This window comes from Pteronotus mesoamericanus, unplaced genomic scaffold (assembly GCF_021234165.1).
Source record: "Pteronotus mesoamericanus isolate MK-2021 breed Mesoamerican mustached bat unplaced genomic scaffold, CSHL_Meso_final contig_78, whole genome shotgun sequence".
In the NCBI taxonomy this organism is placed as follows: domain Eukaryota; kingdom Metazoa; phylum Chordata; class Mammalia; order Chiroptera; family Mormoopidae; genus Pteronotus; species Pteronotus mesoamericanus.
Genome location: NW_026555258.1, coordinates 11,252,397 through 11,268,655, shown reverse-complemented (window position 1 = coordinate 11,268,655; position 16,259 = coordinate 11,252,397).

The following is a 16,259-nucleotide window of genomic DNA, read 5'->3' as shown; positions in this document are numbered from 1 at the left end:
GATGGCTCAAGTCACTTGTTAGATAATGCAGCTAGAAAGCGGTATCTTCTCCCCTGTGTTTCACTTCTATCTCTTTTAACTTCCTTTTTGGGGGTGCCTTGACACAGGGGGATGGAGATGGTGGCCACTGTTTTCACAATTTGCCCATCACCTCCTATGTCCCAGTGTGGTCTCCTATTAGCACCTCAAAGTTTGGCGCAACCCAGCACAAGGCCCCATGAAGACCTTGCGGGTTCTAGGCACTTTGCCTTGTGCTTGGGGATATAGCTATCGATATATCTATCGATAAATATATCCATATATATAAAAATTTATATTTTACAACTGCATTGGTATAGAGATGAACATATCAGTCTGATAACAACAGAACATTTCCTTTGACCTAAAAGTTCATGTTTCTGATTTTAAAAGAACTTAAAACATTATTGTAGGCCCCTAAAAGTATTGCGGGCCCCTAAAAGAATTATGGGCCCTAGCCACTGTGCCTACTGGGTAAGACTACTCTGCCTCAGTCCTCCAAAATGGAGTTCAAGCTCGCTCTTGGCATTCAAGATTTTTCATAAGCTGGTTCTATCACGGCTAAGTGAGATTTCACTGGAAGTGGATAGCAATTGACAGATCTTATTTTCAAAGGACCTGGCTGCATATACCTGTTTTGCAGCTTACTAATGACATGCTGCTATTGGGCATGTCACTCGATTTCTCAGATTCTCAGTCTTTTCTACAAAATAATGATGATGATATATATCTCACATGGGCCTTTGTAAAATTAAATGAGATGAGATATGCAAATATGAACTTAATACATGGGAATGGTTATCACAAGATAACCTGAAGTAACATTGAAATCCCCTCCAGCCCTTATAGGTCTCTACTTTTATTCCTATACTCTTTAGTTCTAATAAATCGTTTGTGGTCACAATTTAACGTCTCTGAAATCAAGAAATCTTCCTGTGCCAAATGAAAGAGAAAGCTGTGAACCAATTGCCATTACTTGTACAGCAACGAACTTAAGCCTCACTTCAAAGTTTCTGTATATCCAGTTGTCACCTAAACTGAAACCTTAATGCATAGCTATTGTTTGTTGAACACTCCCTACGTGCCACGAAGTGTCTTAAGAATCATGCTTAGTTCTTGTTTAATCCCTGGAGCCATGAAATTGATACTATATTTGCCCCATTTTATGAATGAGGAAACTGTGTAATACAAGCCTAAAGTCATATAGGTAAAAATGGGGAGTGCTGGGACTTGAACTCAAGCATGTATGACTTCAGACTTCCCATTCTTTAGCACCACGCCATGCTTCATCCCTTATGTGCATGGTAGCAGCTTGAATGTAGATACCTAATTTCTCTATGTCAAAGACATTACACTTTGACGAACCATTAAAGAGAAACACTGTAGTGAATAGAGTACCTGTCACGTGCTAAGCAATGCAATTAGAGTAGAAATTGTCAATTCTTGTGATAAGTCACAGAATTTTTATTAATAAGTCAGGAGAGACTGCAACCAATTGCATCATAATCATTTAATATCATTTAATATTAAGTCATTTAATATTTAATATTAAATCATTAATTTTTTTACTTTATGGCTTTTAATTTTTTCTCATAATTCATATTGTATATTTATAGTTTCAGAGCAAACTGATTTTGCTATAGGACAACTTACTAGTGTGAGTAAAAATTTTGCAAATGTATTGTGAATAGTTTAGGAATCTACAAGCTAATGTCTAACAGATGACATAGACAGATACATGCACATGCTCTCCTAGCTCAGGATTCTTAAACTAAAAGTTATGAATCTATTTCCTAATATTGATAAACAATGGAAGGGAAAGGAGGCCCAGAGCAGTGGGACGCTTCTGGAGTTTGTGATCACATGCAAGTACAGATGGATCCTCAGATACCACTGGAAAGCTGGATTCCCTCCATTGGATACCAGACATCTGCCAGGGTTTCTAGGTAACTTTTTTAAAAAGCTGTTTTTATGAAGTCATATATACTCAAAATACTCATTGCAGGACTGTTTGTAATAAGAAAAGCCTAGAAATAAACTATTACTAGAGAACTATTATAATAAATTTTAGTACACACATATTGTGGAATATATGCAGTGCAGCAGTTAAAAAGAATGAGGCACATGTGTATGTCCTGATATGGAACAATCTCTAAGAAATACTTTAAGTGAAAAAAACAAGATGTAGTAAACTAAATAATACGCGAACGTTTGTTAAACTGAAGGAGGAACTAGACATGTGTTTGCATGACTGGGCACTGAGAGGGATTTTTTCCCTGTTACCCTGAAACTGCTGTCTAGGCCCAAATCTGAACAAAAAAGTCTATAGGAGCCCACATTCTGCGTTTAAAGAATTGCCAGTGCTTGGAAACCGCTATATTCTAGCAGGGCATCGGAAGAGCCATGATCGTTCTCTCAGCCCTTGCATCGCAACCCCTCCTCCCCACCTGTTCCCCATTCCCACCTCTCTCCCTGCAGACAAACCATTACCACGAAATAGTGGAAAGAAAGAATGGGATATGGGACGGAAGTCAGCCTTTAAGGAAAATGAGTGTTCTGAAAAGGGACCCATCCTTTCCTCTTCCTTCATGAGAATCACTAATGAACATTGGGTGTGCCTGCAGAAGAAGACATTGGCAACCCCCCTCTCCCTGATACATGTTTGGGTAGCAGGCTTATTAGTCTGCTCTGCCCCATTGATTCCTAAACAAAGCACAAATGGAGAGAGACCACATGGCAGGGGGCTTTGGATCACAGGGTGGGGAAGACTAGAGGGAGAGGGAGTAAAACTGCCCCCATCGTGTTCATATACCTTGACTTCCCAGCCCTAGATTAGAGAACAGCAAAGAGATGTTCAAGCTGGAAGTCGGCTGGAAGATGCAGCAAATGTATGCGGGGTCACCCATTCCTAGGTGAGATGCATGAGATCACTCCAGGTACTGATTCTTTGTCGTGTCCACTTGTTCTTGTTCATTTCTACCTGTTTATATTTTTATAATTTCTTCTGTAAAAATAGATGTTATTCTGTTCTTTATCTTTTTCCAGAGCCTAAACATTTAAGTCATTTTCAAATCTCTCTATTATGTTCATTTAAGCCAAGTTAATTCATCTCCTTGATTGGTTTTATAGGCTTAATCTTAATTGTTAATTTTTCTCATGTTTTAGATTTTTGGTTCAGAGGCATATCTGGGATTGTAGATTTCTCTCCCCGCGCCCCCGGCCCGGCTTATCCCTTTTTGTATAGTGGTTTTGGAGTTGTCACCAATCTAGAGTCAGACATTAAAATATCATTGTCCCAATTTTTGTGGTAATATTGAAGATATAGCAGAACCAATACAGTTTGTACTCTGAAATTTATTACTGTGTGCATGTGCTATCTAATTTTTAAAAATTATAATATTTTCAGATGTAGTTGATTGACTTGCAGTGATATATAATTCAATTAAGTAAAAATAAATAATTTAAAAACACTAGTTTAATAAAAAAATAAGTGGTCATTAAAATACTTCAAAATTTAACAGACTGACCAAGAAGTCAAAATCAAGTTCGTGGGACTCTTTAATCTCTGGATATGAAAAAGGATTAGATTCCAATCCTTTATAAGTAATGTATAAATGAACAGATATGTACATGCTATATTCGATTGTAAAAGAAATTTTGTGACCATTAAAATAAGCTCTCCCCACAACCACATACCTTATACTGACCCCCCCCCAATATAATCCTCTGGAGTTATAACTTATGGGGGTGTGACCTCCTAAAACTGACCTATAACAACAACAAAAGTCATATAAACTGAAAAGTGTACTTGCAAATTTCTCAGGAGAACTTAACACTGGAGACTGATTTATTTTCTCTTGAGTTTCCCTTTGGTATTTAATCTGATAGCCGTCTCTTTGACCACCAGAAGAAGTCGTTTAGATTTAGAAGCCATGTTATCTGAAAAAATAGGCATTTTTGAACTATAGAATATACTCAGTGTGACAAGATAACCACATCATGAAATCCACATGAAAACTAAGATCCAGTAAGAAAATATCAGATTTAACACTTTCATCACATGCTTACTCCAAGCCATGCACTTACTTAGAATAAGGGAGGACAGGGCAGTATTTAAATTTTCTCTATTGGTTTATTGACCTTGTACATTCAGTTGAAATAATGTAAATTAAGAGCATATGTGATGTGACGCACTGTATGAAACATGGTGACTCTCACCATGGCAACAAACATGGCAGGTGTTATCAAGAATTGAGAACTTGCCCTATTTGCAAGCTAACAACTTAGCCTAATGCAGTTTCATGGTTACAGTCAGAAGACATGGGATTTCCTGGGTCAGAGACAAAAGACTTTGTTTTTACAGTACTGCATATAGCATAAGCAGCAGCATATTTGCATTATTTCCTGGATATCTGAACAGGGGAGAAGAACCCTGAGCTTAGGGAAACCAAATCTTTTATATTGAAGAGTAAGCATTTCTGTCCTTTCCTCTGGAGGGAAATTATTGTTGAAGACTTTTGTTCTGCAAATATCATTGAAAAGATAGCCTAGGACAAATGACAGAGCCTCTGCTCTCAACATGTGCGGAAACACGAGACCCAAGGAGGATTGTCTCTCAACAGGGACAAGGTTTTATTGTGCTGTATTGTATTATATTTGGTGGGAGGGGACAATGAATGAATGGTTTGCTATAGAGGAAAGAATATGGCTTTGAGAGCACACAGACCTTACCTCCATTTCTACCATACATTTTTATTAGGTATGTAACCTTAGTCAAATCACTTAGTTTCTTTGAGCCTCACCTACGTAATGGGATAATAGATCTACCCCTAAAGAATTGTCTAGATCAACTGAGAAAGTGTAATGGAAAGTATCAGTGACAGTATCTGGAATAGTCTGAGCATTCAGCAAATGCCCAGTTATTTTATTCTTCCCCATTCACTGATTCCCTCGTACAATCAGGCGCACAGTTAGGCTTCTACCAGAGCCCTACACCCCTCCCCCAAATTGGAAAGCAAATTCTTGGGTCCCTACTTGAGTTAGTTAAGATATATGGGTTCAGATGCTGTAACTACGATAATGATAATGGGTTTCACAAGAAAGAAGTTTATTCCTCTCTCACATAGAAGTCTGGATAGGTGGTCAAGAGCTGATATGGTACTTGAAGGTGGCAGTTTTTAAGCTACTTTTTTTGTTGCTGTATTGCCACCTAAATAGATAGATTCTATCTAATGGTTGAAAATCCTTACTCCAGCTGCCATCATCATGTCCCATTGCAGCCAGCACAAAGGAGAACAAGAAGTTGATGGCTCTGGCTGCTGTGACTCAGTTGGTTGGAGCATCATCCCATACACCATAAGGTTGAGGGTTTGATTCTCAGTCAGGGCACATACCTAGGTTGCAGGTTCAATCCCTGGTCGGGGTGTGTGTGGGAAGCAACCAATAGATGTTTCTATCTCACATTGATGTCTCTCTCTCTCTCCCTCTCCCCCTTTCTCTCTCTCTAAAATTAATAAACATTTTTTTTTTTAAATAAAGACAAAGTGGATGAGTGGTGGCCCTGGCTATCTGCAAGGGAGGCTGGGGAATTTAGTCTTTATCCTGGGGATGATTACATTAATAGAGGAAGGAAGGAATGGATATTGAGAAACAACTAGCCATTTCTACCATACCTCCCTTCTTTGCTTAAGGGTGGATGGGCAGCCCTGGCTGACTTGGCTCAGGGGATTGAGTGCCGGCCTGCAAACTGAAAGGTCACCAGTTCGAGTCCCAGTCAGGGCACATGTCTAGGTTGTGGGCTGGGCCCCCCCGTTGGTGGTGTGTGAGAGGCAATCACTCATTGATGTTTCTCTCCCTCTCTTTCTCCCTTCCCCTCTCTCTATACATAAATAAATAAAGTCTTTTAAAAATTGTTAAAAAAAAAAAGAGCTTAAAGCCTAGGAAAGCTAGAGTTACACTCTGTAGCTACCAAAGCAAGGACGGAAAGCAGCAGTAGGCCACGAAGCTTTCCCACCAGTGTAATTTCCTCAGAAGCCCATTTTGGGCCCTCTGGGCACTCTTAGTAACTGACATCCCATGTGCCTTGCCTGAGTTCTGAGCAAGTTGAGGAATAAAACAAAAGCAAATGGAGACCAAAAGATCAGCTGTAATACTGATATAAACCAGGTTGAGGAAGAGGTTTTTTTAGAATGACCAAGCATTCTCAAATTTACTCAGCGGACCAGTCCTTCCTCTACCCAGAATGTGCTAGGAGAAAAAAAAACAAAACAACTTCCTCATTGAAACAAGAACTAGGAAGAAGGGATTCCCCTCTTCTATCCATGGTGAACAGAGTGAGGCTTAGAAATAGCAGAGAAAACAACTATCATACAGGCCGCAGACATAAGAAGGACCTAAGTTGCCAAGTCAGAAATTACCCAATATTATAGTTGGATTTGAGTCCCAGCCCTGCCTCTTAGTAGCTCTATAGTTTTTGATAAGTCCTGTAAACTCTCTAATTCTTCATTTCGTTGCCTCTAAAATGAGGAAATGGTAGTGTCTAATTCCTCAGGTAGTTGTGAAGAGAAAATGAGGTAAAGCATGAAAAGCCCATAGCAGAGTGCCTGGTAGTAAATAAGCCCTCTGGAAACAGTAGCTGTGATTATTCTGAGAACCAATCAATAGCCCCTGAAGTAGTTTCTCCATATGAATTAGGAAAGGTGGGGGGGGGGGGGGGGGGACACACCTTTATCTGCTATCATGGAATTCAACAGAGATCAGAAGGGTTTCTGCAGAATAATAAAAACAGTTGGAAAGAGCAGAAGCAGAGGGGAAGAATGGGAAACAGGCCCATGCAGGCTTGGCCGGTTTGAAAGATGGGCTGGAAGTCAGTCCAGGGTAAACTGGGCTGGGCCTTCCCTTTCCCATACCCAGCGTGCCACCCAAACACACGCACACACAACCAGAGACCAGACAATATTTATCCAGCATCTGACATCACTACTCCCTGTTTCCTGGAGAAGTATTGCCTTTATAGATACATGAGTTAGAAGAAGCTAGATTTTGCTGTGTCAACAAATAACCCAAAAATCTCAGTGGCATACAACCACAAAGGTTTACTTCCTGCTCACCCCTATACCCATTGTGGGTCAGCTGCATCCCTATTCCACATCATCTTTACTCCAGGACCCAAGCTGGTGGAGCACTCCTCTCTTTGTGGAAAATTCAGATTTTGTGGCAGAAGGAAAAGAGACATGGTAAACAACATACAGGGTCTTCAAACTTCTGTTTTAACGTGACACATCACTTGCACTCATATTGCATTGGCCAAAGCAGGTGTTACAGCCTCAGGCTGACAGAGCTGGAGAACAGAATTCTCCTCTTCTAGGGAGGTGAACACAGGTGAAGAGTAATCCAATCAATCACAGTGGGCTCCCTCTTCATCCAGACACACTCAGTTCCAGAGGGCCGGCCAGCCACGGAGAGCTGTTTGTTAGCTGACAGGCCCTGAGCCTTCTCTGAGCCTCAGCTTTATACTCTGTGAAGTGGAGATCGCAGTACTTGCCCTGTAAACCTCACAGAGAAGGGGTAAGAATTCAGATGAGCCCACAGGTACAAATATGGTTCATAAACTGTAAAGTATTACACTCCCATGAGGGGGTCTCATTACTAGTATGATTTTATGAGAAAAGATAATAAAGCTTTTTATAGAGTACTTCTCCCTCTCTCTGCACATAGAAAGGGTTTGTTGAGCTTATTAGCACATAACCCAGTGCCATGTTGAGCACTTCACCTAGTATTCACAATTACACTACAAGATAGGGAATGTTATTAATTCCATTTCACCAATGTGAGAACGGAGAGGTCAATTTGTTTGTTCAAGGTCACAAAGCTAGAAGAGTGGTAAAGTTAAGACTCAAACGCAGGGCCATCTGCTTTGGGGTTGCAACTGCTAATTTAAAAAGAAAAAGAAAAAAATGTTCTAAATAGAAAGACTAATGTTTAAAATAAGTCTTACAGTGTCTTCAAACCTTGAGTGATTTGGCCTACACTATACATACTTGTTTGTCACTGTGTAAGTTGGTGATGACGTTTTGGTAGCCTGATATTTCAAATAAATGCTTCCATGTATAAAGGTTGCTAATTAATTGAAGATGAGGATGGGATGGAAGTGGAGTAAATAATGTATTGAATTGAGAATGAGGGCTTGACTTAAATCAGCTGAAATCAGTTGTGTGACCTTGGGTAGGTCGCTTTCACTCTCTGGGCCTGGCTTTTCTGGTCTGTAATGTGGAAAGGTTACGTGATCTCAGGGAGCAATCCAGTCTGATGTTTCTCATATGAAGGGGCTCTGAGTCCGCCAGGGAGGTTCTCTTCTCCCTGAACCCCCTCTTAATGCCCCCCAATCACATAGCACTCTCCTGCCCACTGGAGCCCCTTAGTACCCCATTCCTGTTTTTCTCCTCAGTCCTTATACTGGCAGATAGGAAGGGTCAATGGGCACCTCATCTATAAAATAGGTATGGTGGCCCTGAGTTTATTGGATTGTTGGGAAGATTAGGAATATATATAATATCTCTTTCCACTGAACCCCCTGCCGCTCATTTTCACCCCTGCTCTCTATGCCACGTGTCACCTACCTTCTGGAGGAGGCCCCTGCAGCCGTCAAGGTTGATTTTGAACATTGTTTCCTGGCTTCTCTGAGGAGAGAGGGGTGGGGAGGGAGGAGAGAATTTTCCCTCTGAGTTCTTCTGGGTGGTCTAATAATCAAATTGGCATGAGACAGCTTAACAGGATAAAATAACCAAATTTAATTACTTGTGTACTTATGAGGTATTCCATAAGAATATAGGGTCCCAGGACAAATGAGGCAGTTGAGGTTTATATGCCATCTTGAGCTAAGGAGAAAGGGGATTGTGGTTTTAGACTTCAAAAGGGAGGAAGGCAATTCACATGGAGATGAAAGCCAATGTTTGGTAATTGATGGGACCCACAGAGAACTTGGATAAAAGGGTTCTTACTAGGTTTCTCCCTGTCTATCAATCACACTTAGTTCATATTAAACTGTAGTTCTCTATGATGATAGATTTCTTCTTTGGGCAGGTCTTCTTTCTCAGTTCTTTTAGGCTATTAGGGAAAAGTCAAAGGCCTTTCCTGAGTCTTTTCCTTCTCAGAAATAACCAGTTTAGCTGTGGCTGGTGTGGCTCAGTGGATTAAGCAGCCACCCTCGAACAGAAAGTTTGTGTGATCTATTCCCAGTCAGAACACCTGCCCGGGTTGCAGGCCAGGTCCCTAGTTGGGGGTGTGTGAGAGGCAACTGATTGAAGTATCTCTCACACACTGGTGTTTCTCTCTTTCTCCCTCCCTTCCCCTCTCTCTTAAATAAATAAAATCTTTAAAAAATAACCAGCTTAAAATAATCAATATTCCCCAAAAGGCATATTTTGGGGTGGCGAAATTCTGTTCCACTTCAGGGGCTATGTCCTTCCTTGTGGTGCCTCAGTACAGATGAGGAATTAAATATTTTAGAATCCCTAGGACACCGTACCTGTGAGACAAATGCAACTTTTGAGAGCAGAGAGACATAATTTTAACAAATTACTATGCTTAAGAAAAAGTCTGTATCACTCATCTTTGGTCTTGCCAAAGATCCTTTTCCTCTCCAGATACTGAAGAGAAAGCTAAGGAACAAAAGTAGTGTGAAGAAAGAATTCTTTTCTGCCTTATATTTATTCTGGGTTCTACATGTTTAATGTCTGACATTCTCCACCCTGAGCTAAGGAGGAAAAGGTGTCATTTCTGTTGGGTTCACTGCTTTATATATACCTGGTACAAGATGTGAAAATAGAAGAAATTAGCGCGTTTCATCAATGAATGAATGTAGAGTAGCTGGGCTTCACTGAGAACTGACAATAGCTGGGGTCAATGGTTTTCACAACTATTGAGAAAACCACTTCCTGCTCCCGGCTCCCCCATCCCCTGATCCCCCCGACCCAATCCCTCTGTCTCAAAATGAAAGAGCTGACAGAGCAGAGCATTTCAGATGTGCTCCACAAGAGGGCGTAACTGGCCCACGCCAGGCCACCTCCACAGCCAGAAGTTCTGGCCACTGGTCATTGGTCTCACTTGTGTTGCTCATGTACATCTGGTTCCGCAGCAGTATTTCCTCAGTCTCTTTTTTAAGTTTCTCTCTTTTCCCAACCCAGAAGGAAGTAGAGACACTTTTGGAGTCAGGTGGACTTGGATTAAAATTCTAGCTCTGTCATTTGTTGAGACATTAGCACATGAGTTAGCATTTTGAGCCGTTGTATTAATTGGTAACTTTTTCCCACAGCTGGGGACTCATGGAATTATAGACTCTGGGTGCAAGAAGGGTCATTCAAGATCATCCAGTAGAGCCCTCGCATTTCGCAGATGGGGACACTGAAGCCCAGACTAGGCCATAGCCCAAGTCTCAGAGCACTTGAACCTAATGCTCTCTCTGCTACACCCAGCTGTCTTCTTCAGAAATGCATAAAACATAACAGCATTCATCAGTGAATGAATGAAAAGATAAAAAATAGACTTCTAACCAGCAAGCATGTGCTTTCTCTTAGAGCAAGGACTTTGCATCTAAACAAAAACAGATTACTGTATTTATCATCTGGATTCAGCAGTGATTAACTGGATCAAGTTACTGACCTCTTGTGCCTCAGTTTCCTCATCTCAGTGCGGGTGGGGGTGGTAATTGGGGATAATAACAGTACCTACATCAGAGGGTATTGTGAGGATTCAATGAGCTCGTACATAAAGTGCTCAGCTCAGTGCCTGACACCTAGAAGGCCAGGAGGAGATTAGCTCTTATAATGTAGGTCCTGTAACGTTTCAGAGCCTCAGTGTTCTCCTCTGTGGAGTGGGGATTTACATATCGTTATGGAAGAATTAAATGGCACAACCTGAGCATAGAACTTTGCTCATGATAATGATATAAAATACAATATATAATGATAAATGTTGCTTTATCCCCTTCTATGAGGTAAAGAATATTTCTAAAAACAAAGCTCTTCACAATCTTCCATCACCTCCCTCCCCCTGTCTTTGCTACTGCCACAGTTGAGATCTCACATCTTTTTTTGCCTGGACTATTGCTACAGAGTCTGCACCTTGGGAAGAATGAGCAATTCCATGTGGCTGGAGATCCACCTCCAAGGGGCCCCATTGCTCGGCTCCAGCCAATTGTCAGTGGGAGGGCATACAGGTTCCATGTGCTAGTCTCCAGCAGCTGCTGTGTAATGAAGTGCCACAGACTAGATAGCTCAAAACAACAAAAATAAATTCCCGTATGGCTCTGGAAGTTAGAAATCTGAAATTAAGGTGTTGGCAGGGCCCCGTGCCCTCTAAGGGTGGGGAGAAACTTCCTTGCCTCCTCTAGCTTCTGATGGTGGCTGTCAACCTGTGTTCCTTGGCTTACAGCTGCATCACTGCAATCTCTGCCTCTGTCACCAGCCATATGGCATTCTCCCCTTGTGTGTTCGTATCCCTTCTCTTCTTATAAGGACATTAGTGATATAGGAGTTTTTTAAATCCTCACCCAAGGATATGGTCATTGATTTGAGAGAGAGAAAGAGAAACATTGATGTGAGAAACATTGATTGGTTGCCTCCCACATGCACCCTGACTGGTGATTGAATCCGAAACCTTTTTTTGGTGCATGGGACGATACGCCAATCAACTGAGCCACCTGGCCAGGGCAAGAGATTAGTGATATAGGATTAAGGGTCTATCATACTCTATTATGACCTCATCTTAATTTACATCATAGTTCCTTCTGAGAAGACCCTATTTCCAAATAAGATTGAATTCACAGGTACCAAGACTTAGGACTTCAACATTTCTTGGGTGGTGGGGGAGGAATACATGTCAACTCATAACACTTGTGAAAAGGTTTTTTAAAATATTTAAAATTTAATGAGCTCTTTCAACTTATTACTATTTTTATTTACATATAAAGTATATTATATTGATTTTCTTAATTACATAAACATTAATATATTATAAATAATATAAATTCTGACTCTTAATTATTAAATTATTTAAATTAATTTTATAATTTATTATGATTGAATTTTATAATTCAATGTTGTAACATTCACTTAATTTAAAAAAAAAAATAACATGGCGAGTCAAACAAAAACATTTCTGTGGACCTCAAAGGCACTCAGGCCATCACTTTTTAACCCTGGCTTCATGGACAGTCAGGGTGACCTCTCCACATAGCAAAGATGATAATGTGACTCCCTCCATGATGGCCATAGCTGGTAGCAATAGTTGACAAAAAATACTTCTAGCTACATTTGTTGCCCCTCCCCCATCCCCTTGTGGAGCCTGTGCTCAGGTGTAGGTCCCCTGTCTTAACCTGGCCCGAAACAGATTCTCGCTGCCAGGCTTACGTGTTTTCTTGAGAAACAGTCCCCATCTCCTCCACTCTCCACCCCCAACAACCCGCCCCCCCCCGCCCCATTTTCTCTGCTGCCCACTCCAGGCCCAGCTCAAAAGCCACTTCCTCTATGAACCCTGACAGGCATCATAGTGCCTCCCACTCCAGGCTCCACAAGTACCTCGTGTCTGCATTTTGCAACACTTGTGGTTTTCTGGGTATCACAGTGAGGTTGTACCATTCACTGCTTCTCTCACAGGCTAGGAGCTCCTGGAAGTGAGGAGCTTTACCTTAAGTCATTGTGTTTACCAGGACTATGACAAAGATTCTTTGCTTGAGCAAACGTTAGTCCACTCCTTGAATCTTCTTCTAGCCATATCTATGCACTTCCTTGAAAAAACTAGTTTTGGCAAGAACTCTGCTAAGTCAGTTTAACCCAAAACCCTGACCCTTGATATCTGATCACCTTCAATATCTAATCAGATTCTTCATCCTCTCCCATTTCTCAAGTGATGTCTGTCCTCAGCAAAACCCTATTAGGTCAATTTAGCAAGAGCTCCCTCTTACCCTTGATGTTTCCTTTTAGTAATTTTCCATCCACTGACCCCACCCTGCACCCTGGCTGTAACTCCCACTGCCCGTGCTGTATTTGGAGTTGAGCCTGATCTTTCTCCCCCATTGTAAAATCCCCTTGTAGTCCCTATACCCATCACTGTGGTCCTGAATCAAGTCTGCCTCGCCATCTTTAACAAGTGTCATTGATTTTTTTTTTTTTCTTTTAAGAACTGCCATAACAAATGTCACAGACGGGGTAGCTTAACCAACAGAAATTTATTTTCTCATAGTTCTGGAGACTAGAAGTCTGAGATCAAAGTATTACAGGTTTGGTTTCCTCTGAAGACTCTCTCCTTGGCTTATAGACGGATGTTTGCACGTGGTCTTCTCTCAGTGTGTGTCCTACATTTCTACATTTCTTCTTCTTCTAAGGACACCAGTCATATGAGAGTGGGGCCCATCCTAATGACCTCATTTTAGCTGAATTACCTCTTTAAAGATTCTGTCTCCATATACAGTCACATTCTGAGGTACTGGGAGTAGGACTTCAACATAGGAATTTTGGGGTGGTACTATTTAGTCCATAACAGTCATTTCTTAAAAATTTTTTAATAAAGGATATAGAAATTTGTTATTATTATTACCTCAAACAAGACAGGTAAAGCTAAAGTCCTTTTCTCCCCATCCCACTCCACCCAGCTATTAATACTGCCACAAGATCTATTTCTAATCCTTTGCAGATATGGGAGCACATGCATAAAGATATAACTTTGATGGTTTTTTCTTTGACATACATAAGATTATATTGTCCATACTGTCTTGAAAATCCTCCTCCTCATCTTTTTTATTGTTTTTTAATGTATATATTTGCCCATCCTCTGCTCAGACAAAGAGTTTGGCTACAGCTAAGCATGTTCAGAACATTTGTTTAAATATTGAAAAGAATGAGCCTCACTTTTCTTGTATGAAAAATGGAGGGCAATAACTATAATACTCATCTCCTCCAGTCCTCAAATTGTCACTTAGAGGTTATCCTTCTTTAAAAGGAGACAACAGGCCTAAATGGAGTCACTTGTGCTAAGTCCACATCACCAAACTAAGATTTAATACCTAACCTAATTGTAGTTTCAACCTCCCCCAGAAATATAATTTTAACTGGTCAGTTTGGAATTTCCTCATGAGCACTAGTGAGGTAATTCATCTGATAGACCCCTTTTATCTTGCCTGAAATAATCTTTTCTTTTGTTTATGATTTCCTTTTCCCACCCTCTTTCTGCCTGTAAAAACACTACTTTTTCTGCAGCTCTTTGGAGCTCCTTTCTATTTGCTAAATGGGATGCTGTTCGACTCACGAATCCTTGAATAGAGTCATGTAGATCTTTAAATTTACTCAGTTGAATTTTTATTTAACACTTTTTACTATAATATTCAAACCAGTATTGTCAACAGGAAGTCCAACATCTTTATTCAGTTTTACTTCTTTGATATTTCTGAGAATCTGGGGAATGCTTCCATTTTCCACAAATCCACCCTGAGGGAAGCTAACATTTATTGTCCAAGCAGCTCTTCTACTGGTCTGTCTGCTGCTGCTCTCTCTGTTCCTCTTTATCCAGTCAAGCAAAGGCCCAGAGTCTTCTCTCAGTTCTCCAAAAGAACACCCAATACCAGATGGTTCAGCTTAAGGGATTTTACCACAGCCTTCCTTATAGTGTTACGACAGGTAGTCACCTAATTATTAATAAGGAGGAGGAGCAAAGGGAATTAGACGTTTAGTTTAATAAACTGGGAAGCATAAGCCTGTTTCCCTCACTGGGCTGCTGCAGCTTCACACCTCAGGGAATCATAGCATTGCTCCACCAAGGGAATTAACACTCCTCCCTTCCTCCCTTCAGTACTGGATTGTTGGGGGGCCCAGGTGGAAGTGCTTGAGCTTAGAGGCCTGTCGGTCTAACTAGGAGGTGTGGACCTATCCAAAGCCCGCAAAAGCTTGCGAAGTTAATTAGCTATTTTGAAAAAGCTTCTGGTCTTTTCCAAGCCTGAGATATATAATCCCCAGGGAGTGCTCGCTGTTCCAGGAGTACGTGGCCATGTGGGTCTAGCAGCTACTGGTGCCCACCACAGGCAGTGCGGGCTCCCAAGCACTAAGCTTTAATATGAAGCAGAAACTCTGGAGTTTGGCCTTTGTTTTGGCCTTCCTGAAGACATGGTTGGACTTTTGCCATGGCGGGATGGAGGGAGATGGGAAATTGGAAATCCAGGGACAGACTTCTACCCAAGTAAACCTTGCCATATCACAATCTCCCGTGCACGGGTCTTTGATATGCTTTCCTCCCAGTCCCTAAAAGAGCCTGATTTCCGCTGGCAACATTAGCATCATTATCATCCTCATCCTCATCGTTATTACCTGTCAGAGAAGCCTAGGGGTTAGGCTCTGTCAACTTATCCATTTAGCAGGGGAGAACTCAGAAGCTCAAAGAGGTTGAGGAATCTTTTCCAAGGTAACTCAGCTAACACATGGGAGAGCAAGGCTCAAAGCTTGGCTAGTATCAGTGGTGGAACCACAGCTCATTTAAGCTGTTTCACACAAAAGCATTAAAGTAACTGAACCACACAGTGAGATAGTATTCTTTTTTTCAGTTATCTTCCATTCCTTCTGATTAAATCAAAGAAAGCCTCGGGTTGTTTCTAATACCCTTTGGAAAGTTCTCTAATATGTGCCAATCTCCCTTTCTAACAAAGAAAGAACAGGCAACAGAATGTAGCTCGAGTTTAATGACATTGTTTGGTTTTCCTTATATTTATTTTTATGGAAACAACGTTAGTTTCCCATTGAGATAGCCATATAAATGCTCTATAAAAATATATTTAAGTTGTTAAAAAGTGAGTAGATTTACAGAAAAATATAAAGTCAGCAATAGTTTGGTTCATTCATTAAAAAGGTAAAAATTGTGAGGGGCCTCCAGGCTGGGGAATTGTAACCAGGAGGAACTTAAGCCAGGATGCCAGGATCTACTGCCTGGTCTGGCCTCTTCAGGCCTGAGGGGCCACCTCTCTCCTCAGTTCCTGGCAGGACTCTGAGAGAGGCCCCTTGATGCAGCCCAGCTCTGGCTTCAAGAAAAGGCAGTTAAGGTCTGAGGGCTCCATACCCACCAGGGGCGCAGCCTTTCTTTCAGGCTGCCTTATTGTCCCATAGTCTGCATTTCAAGGAGGGTTTCATCTCTCTTTGCATAACAAAAGTCCCCTGATACTTCTTCCTCAAATAAAGCAAACAAACAAATCAAACAAACAAACA